Source organism: Varanus komodoensis, unplaced genomic scaffold, assembly GCF_004798865.1.
Source record: "Varanus komodoensis strain SLA01 unplaced genomic scaffold, ASM479886v1 scaffold83, whole genome shotgun sequence".
Classification (NCBI taxonomy): domain Eukaryota; kingdom Metazoa; phylum Chordata; class Lepidosauria; order Squamata; family Varanidae; genus Varanus; species Varanus komodoensis.
Window position 1 is genome coordinate 1 of NW_025336520.1, and position 7,709 is coordinate 7,709.

Below are 7,709 nucleotides of genomic sequence, written 5' to 3' on the forward strand. Positions count from 1 at the left end.
ACCGTGCAGGTACACTGTGGGGCATCTGGGCCGCGCGGAGCAGCCTGGGAGACACCTCCTCTGCGCATAAGGAGCACAAAGGGAAGCCAGCCGATGGGTCGTGGGGCTGCAGAAATGCACGCCAACCTGCAAGAATGGTCCCTGGGACCACTCCCAGCCACAAAGGGATGGGCGCCGGGAAGGGGAGGGGGGTGGGAGTCTGCAGCACTCCCCCCGGGGCCCAGAATGGCTGCCCGTCCTGCCAGGGGCGTGCGCACGGCCACGGTGCCTGCCCCCAGCTCAGGGCTGGGCTCACCTCGCCTTGCCTCGCCAGCCCTCACCCCTGGCAGAAGGAAAGCGCCCTGCGCCCTGCAAGGAGGGCCGGCAGACGGCGCTCGCCCTCCCGTGGCCGCACGCTGCCTGTGCCTGGCGCGCCTTCGCAAAGGCCTGGAGCAGCTGATGCCCGCGGGGGCCACCCTCCGTGCGCGCGGGGAGCCTTCAGCCTCTGCAGGTGGCCGGCCGGCCGACGCGTCCCCCCCTCGCTAGCTCGCTCGCTCGCGGCTGCTGCACGGCAGACAAAGAGGGTGCCCACGCCGGACGCACGTGAGGCAGGAGGGGCTTGGAGCACGGCTGCCTCGGGGCTGTGGAGACCTGCCGCAGGGGAGCAGAGGCGCCCGGCCCGACGATCCCTCCTCCTTCCCCGCCGGCTCCTTTTCACGGACGGACGGAGGGCCCGCCGAGCTGACAGCAGCCGGTCCCCGCCCACGCCATTTTGTGGTGCAGGCGATGCAGGAGGGAGCAGCGCCTCGGCCGGGGAGAGCCAGCCGCCCCCCGAGGGCACGCTGGGTGGCCCGGCAGCACAGTTCCACCGGCACCCCGCCTCCGGCGAGGGCACACTCAGCCCCTGCGGACAGCTCTGGCCGCACAGCACTCCCCGGAGCGCCGCAGATGTGCGCAGAGAAGCCTCGCGTGGGGAGCGCCCGGCCGGCTGGCCCGGGCACGCACCCAACCTGAGGAGAAAACGAACAGCCGCCAGGGTCCCAAAGGCGGCTGCGCAGCGAGCAAAGGGTAGGGTGGCACAGCCGGGGAGTGGAGCACCCAGATTCCACCCTCTGCAGGGTGGAGCTGGGCCTACTGGCGCCGAACTCCGCCACCGTCTGCTCTCTGCTTCGGGCCACAGGAGGGGAGGCAGTGCTGCTCCGGGGCAACGTGCCGCCACCGCCTGCCCAGCCTCCCCACCCCACGGTGGCATCCAACAGCAGCCCCCGCCTGTTCCCAGAGCTCCCTCCCACCCCAGCCCGAGCCGAGCCCGGGCCCAGAGCACACCAGAAGCCCTCACAGAGGGCGATCCATGGAGAACGGGTGCGATACCACAGGCGTGCTCACACGGGAGCCGGGCGGGAGAGAAACAGACAGGGAAGCGGAAATGGATTGTGCCAACCTGCGAAGATCCGAGCGCGAGAGAGTAGCCTGCACGGATTTGCGCAGCTCAGCCGCCTGCTTGCGCCATGCTCACACCGTTGGCTTCCTGCCTCCGAGAATTCGGTTTAGTAGGACAAGATGAATGAAGTTGGCGTGACATAGTAATAGCGCAGCGGGTGGGGGGAGGCCTCCATCAGAGGCATGAGGTTCGGTAGATCCCCCTCAACAAGCAATGGCAGGGAATCAGCCTGCGGGAGAAGAGCTGCTCAGCCCAGGCCCGGCCCTTTCCAAGCCAGGGGAATTCTGGAGCAGGCAGGCACCTGGCTGAGTGCGGCCATCGCTGGCCTCGCTCGATTAACTGACCGAAGCCTCGGCCTGGACGAACCAGCGTGGCTGACTGTGGGGGTTCCTCAGCCTGGGACGTCCGGGTGGCCCTCCCGCAAGCACATCCCCTGCCCCGCACTGGACAAGGCCTCCTCACTCCTGTTCCACGGCGATGCTCATCGCTTGGCCCAGGGAGAAAGGGGGGAGCAACTTTATCTGGAGAAATGCAGCTTGCCAGTAAGGCTGCAAGAACCCCAGGCCCTCGTGCTCCCAGCTCTCCACCGTCTACAGGTTTATCCTGTACATTGGTCTAAACTGCGTCAGAAAGGTAGAACTGCGGGGGGCTGGGGGGTCTTGGCTTCAGCGGTGCAACAGCTGGTGTCTTAAGGAGCCTCGCATGATATCTTCTGCAGGACGACTAGAAAAGAGCGGCTTCAACCAGACGGCTTAAAATGGGTGCGTTTACACACTGCGGTGCATGGAGAGAGTCTCACCCCACTAAGGGAGGGACATGCTGACTGCAGGCTCCTTACTCGTCCGTCCGTCCACCCGTCCTAGTGGACCACAGACGTGACTGTCTGCGGCACCCTTCTCCGGCCGGGTGCCCCCAGATGTGTCGGCGTGCAGCCCCCGTTCTTCCCAGCCAGCGGCTGCTCTGGGGGCTGCGGTCCACAGTGCCTGGGGGGCACCAGTGGGCAGGAGGCTGCCCAGCTGCATTCGAGGACAGGAGGTGGATTCCTGCACGCACGCCGAGGATTCCTCATGCCGGGGCCCGGTTGCTGTCCAGATGTTTTGGCACCCAGCTCCCATTCCTCCTCACCATTAGTGCTCTGGCTAAGAAGCACCGCAGCTGCATGCCACAACATCTGGAGGACCACGCGATGCCCACCTCGGGCTCAGCACCCACACCGGCATCCAGACCCCCCAGTCACACACGCACACGCTACAGCGGGCTTGCAATGGAGGGGGTCCACGGGGCGTCCCCACTTGCGTCCCGGACAAGTAACAGGCCGAGGAGGCTCCCGTACGAACTCCAGGTGAGTCGAGCAGGTAGCCCTCCTCTCCCAGCCCCAGGTCAAGGCCCCTGCAAGGGGTCCCAGCCAGCTTCCAACACGCAGCATGCTGCTCCCCCTGATGGCTCTCTCTTGCCACCCTCCCCCCCGTGCCACCCCAGACCCCACCCCCCGCTTCAGGGCCAGGGTCCACTTCAGTGAGCCTTGACAATGGGGGGCTGCTGCAGTGACCGCACCCACCCTACGCTGTTCCCTCCCCTTTCAGCTGGGACCCCCTCATAAAAACAAGAGACAGCTGTTATGGGCATTTCCTCCCTCCAGAAAAGGCTATAAAATGTTCCAACTGCAGCCAAAGATTGGGGGCGGCGGCGAAGGAGGCTCAGCTCATTAGCAGCTGCACGGGGAACCCTGGAGCAGGACGGGGGTGGGGTGGGGAGGGGGAGTGAGCGGGGAGGAGGCAGGCAGCCCTACTAATGCAAAACAGCTCAGTCCTGGGAGAGAAAACATGAACCAGGCAGAGAGAACGGGACGGGGGGAGGGCGGGCGCTCCAAGCCCCCGTTCCAGGAGCCCCCGCCCCCACGGGGCCTGGCCCCACTGCAGGCGCACTGGCCGGCCGAGATGAGCTGGCACCAGGCAGAGGAAATTCCAGCTCTGTTGCGTCTGGCAGCCGCGCTGGGCTCTGGCCGCAGCCACCTGGAAAGCAGCGACTCAGCAATTTTCTTGCCATGCGAGGGGGCCGGCCCAGGTTGCGCCTCCCCCCACCCCCAGCAGACTCCCACAGGCCCCGTGCCACCAGGGGCCGCCGCTCTCGGACCCCTGGCAGCACGGCTCCCCGCCTGGCCCAGGGATCCCTCCACCGGAGACAAGTTCAAACCGGGCCATGGCACGGCCGGCAGGATGCGCCCGCCTTCGCCTGCCAGTGACCTGCTGCGCTGGACTGGTGCAGCGGGTGACTCCGGCCCGGCCCGGCCCTCCCGTGCCCAGGCTGCACCGGGGGCCAGAGCACGGAGCACGGCTCGCGGGAGGCTCCTCCGCACGGGGCACTCTCCCGCGGGGACCACAGCGGCACGGATCCCTTTGGCAGAGGCGTGCGCAGTCTGGCGCTGGGCGGCAAGCGGCTGGCTCGGGGGGCCCCGCAGGACAGTGCGGCATCCCATCGGCATCCTTCCTGTCCGGGGGCGTTGCCAAGCCTTATGGGCAAAGAGCCTCCCGCATGTTTTCGCCCGCATCCAAGCCAGCCTGGCTGGGAGGAAGAAAGGGCCTCACCTGCAGGCTTGCCAGGCACCTCGGGTCGGGGACAAGGGGCCTCAGCCCCCCCAAGGGCACGGGACAGTGCTCCAAGCCCTGGCAGTGCGCGCAGCCCACACAACAAGCCCCTCGCTGAGCAGAAGGTGCACCTGAGTGTCCCTCCTCTCCCCACAGTCATTCATGTTCCTCTGACGGACAAGAGCAAGGCTCCCCACGAGCGGGACAGTGCCAGGCTCCCACGAGCCAGCGGATTACGGCCCAAGGTCGGGATGGGATCACAGCAGAGCAGAGCAGAGCAGAGCAGAGCTGCAGGGGGCCACTGGCTCCACCGCCCTGCTCAGCACAGGACTCCAAGCCACACCATCCTTCTCCGAGGGCTGTCCAGCTCCAGCCTGAGCGCCTCCGGTGTGGGAGAGCCCACAGCCTCCCGAGGTCACCTGTTCCACTGCCAGCCGGCATCAACAGGCAGGAAAAATCTTCCTGCCATCTAGCCGGGATAGTTAAACCATGGGATTTGCTGTCATGGACAGGACACTTTGGAGAACTTTCATTCACGGGGCTGCCGAAAGTCGGAGACGACTTGATGGCAAACGGCAAGCACAACTAGTCCCGATGGCTGGAGGCTTCCTCCGGATTCAGAGGCAGCACGTCAATGTCCACTGGTTGATGGAGAACTTGGGAGCTGATTTTAAAGATAGCAAATTATGCATGTTTGAGCTTATTGTATTTATTTTTTTCAGTGCTGTAACAGTTTAACTTTAAACGTTGCTTTCATATATTCCATTTTATGCTGTGCCTCTGCTATGCTTCTTTGCTGAAACATAGCAATTGCTGTTACGGTTTTGTGCTTTTAGATAAATGTGTGTGTCTTTTTAACATTTGTTTAACTTTTGCTAACCCCTCAGACAGCCTTGGCTATTGGGTGGTATAAAAATGGAGCAAACAAACAGATAAACTTGGGCAGCGGCCTGATGCTGTGTTCATGCCCTGTTTGTGCTTTTCCCAAGGCTGGCCACTGCGGGAGCAGAATCCTGGGCAACGCAGTCCCCTGCCTAGGCTGAGCCGCTCTCCGGGCTCCTCTGACGTCCGTGCAGCCATCTGAGCAGACAGCCGGAAAACTTCAGAACCACAGTGGAACCAGCGAGGAGGAAGAGAAATGCACAGTGCAAGCCCTGCACCTTCGCCTTGGGGCCCACAGGGAAGCACAGAATAGTAAGAGGCGGAAGGGGCCAAGAGGCCATCAGGTCCACCCCGCTGCTGTTGTGGGACACCTCGCTCCACCGGCCCAGAAGATCAGGAGCGGCCTTCACGGCAGACAAAAGCAGGGCCAGCTCCTTGCTCTCCCACCGAGGCTACCCAGATGGTGGCTCCCAGCCAAGGTCAATCCCACGGGCCCCGAGGGGCAGCCAGCTGCAGGGAGAGGCCCAGCTCCTGCCCGCACACACAGCCCTGCCTGGCTGTCCTTGCTCAGCACCCCAGTGCCACAAGCTCGTCTCCACGGTCCAGGAGGGAGGGTGCTCCCCCTGGCACTGCACATAGGGCAGCATGACGCTGGTCAACTTTATTGTCCATAACCACAAGTCCCCCACAGTTGCAGCAAGGGAAAGCGCGTGGGGAGAGGGGGGATGCCGCAAGCCACTAAACAACACTGGGGGAACCTGAGCAGCTCAGCCAGCAGAGGCGCCACCCTTTCTGTGGCCTCGGGGAGGAGGCGGAGCGGAAAGAGGTGAAGCCCACCAGTGGGGCCTGCCAGGAAGGGGGCATGAGCCCCAAAAGCAGCCGTGGCCACTATGTCCTTAAGCACCCAAGGCTGAGAGTCCTCAAGAAGGGAAAACTGCCATGGAACTGGGGCAAGGAGCCAGCCCAAATCCATCCAAAACAGGAACCGGAGTCCGTGGATGCATGAACAGCAGAGAGGCCCTGAAACTCTGGCTCCGGGACTGCTCCATCCAGGCAGCCTCAGGGGCTTGGAGGGGGAACAAGCAGATGACCCGGGAGCAGGCCAGGCAGAACATGACCGGCAGTGAGTGGGAAACCGTGTCTGCTCAGTGGCTGCCCAAGGACCTTTCCGGGAAGCGCCAGGCCGTCCAGAGTGACCACTTCCTTCCAGCACATTTCTCACATCAGCCAAACTGAAGAGCTTTCTTGCTCGCAGACAGCTTGCGGAAGAGGGCAGAGCAGGGGAGGTGCCCCCATCCCACTACCTTTCCTGCACCACGGGCAACCTGCTGCCCAGAGAGTGGCAAGCCTCAGTCCACAGGCATATCTGCTGAGGCAGGCAGGACTCGCCACGAGGGTCTCGGGCGGCACGGCTGCTCGCGTGTGACCGACCGACTTGCTAGTGCTGACATGCCTCTGCCACCAAATTGGCTTGTGGCCTCTCCTGGAGGCCACTTCCCTGTCGCGGTGGCAGCAGCAAGACTCAGCGGGGGGAGGAAGGGAGCCAGCACTGTGCAAAGAAGCAGGCCAAAGGCCCTCTGGGCGAGGGAGATTCCTAGGAAGTCCGAGCTTTCACACCATGCCTCATAAAACTTTCCAACTAGGACAAAGGTGTGGCTGCCACCACCGCTCCTCTGCATGCTCACCGGGGCAGGAGAGTTCCGGGGCACCGTGGGCCTTACTTCTGAGTAAAGAGGCTTCAAGGCACACTCTGAATCTGACAAGTTTCCAGCCACAGGAAAGCACTAGCTGTCATGGGAAACAGGGGCGGGAAGCACAGAGCACCAGCCGGGCAACCGCACCCCCAAAAGCAAGAATGCCACCAGAACCAGACCCAAACCCCAGCACCTCAGGTACAGCAGGCCCGGTCACTGCGACAACCCTCTGCTCACCACCGCAGAGCCTCAGGGGCCACCAGTGCCACCCGCGAGAGTGGCCACGCTTCGGAGTGTGGGGCTCTGCTACTGACAGCCCAAGCTGCAGCCCATCCTCAGGGGGAGCCACTCGGGTGCCCTGCTTGCCCAACTAGGTTGCCACCAGGCTGAGGAGACACGCTCGCCCCTGCACAGAGCACTTCCACCAGCCAGTTCCGTCTGCGTGCACCCAGGACCGGCCAGCCACTGCTCTGCCCCCCACGGCCCACTCACACCACGCGCAAGAAGCACCCAGCCAGGCCGTGGCCAGCACCGGCTCCCCAGCTGCCAGGGGAGCGGGGGCAGCCCTTCCCGGGGCCAGATCGCGCGACGACACGGGATGGGCACAGGGGCGGCCAAAGAAAGCCCACGGGGCTCCCGGCCCGATTGGCACAAGGCAGGCTGCGAGAAGCAGTGCCCGCACGGGCACATCTGCAGGAGACCGGGCCGGGCTGACCCTCCACTCCACGGCCCGCCTCTGCCCCGCGAGGTGGGCACGCAGTCGCAGCTCTCCCACCAGGCCGGATCCTGCCCCTGCTCCCAGCAGCTGCACAGCACCCGGCCCCGGGACGTCCCCACTCAGCCGCGTGATGAGGCCCAGCGCCCGCCCGCCCCGCGCTGGGACGCAAACTGGGCCACCCGCCGGTGCCGGGCAGCGAGAACGACAGACGGCGCGGGGCCCGGCCCCGCGCGGGCGCCCCGGAGCAAACGCGCAGCCACAGGCGCTCCGCAGCGCGGACGAGCCGCCCTCCAAGGCGGGCCGCGCGCCCGACCGGCGGGCCGAAGCCGCGGCGACGGGGCCCGCGTGCGTCGCCCCGGAGCCGAGGCCAAGCGGCAGGCGGGCGCCTTCCCGGGGCCGGAGCGTGCCAG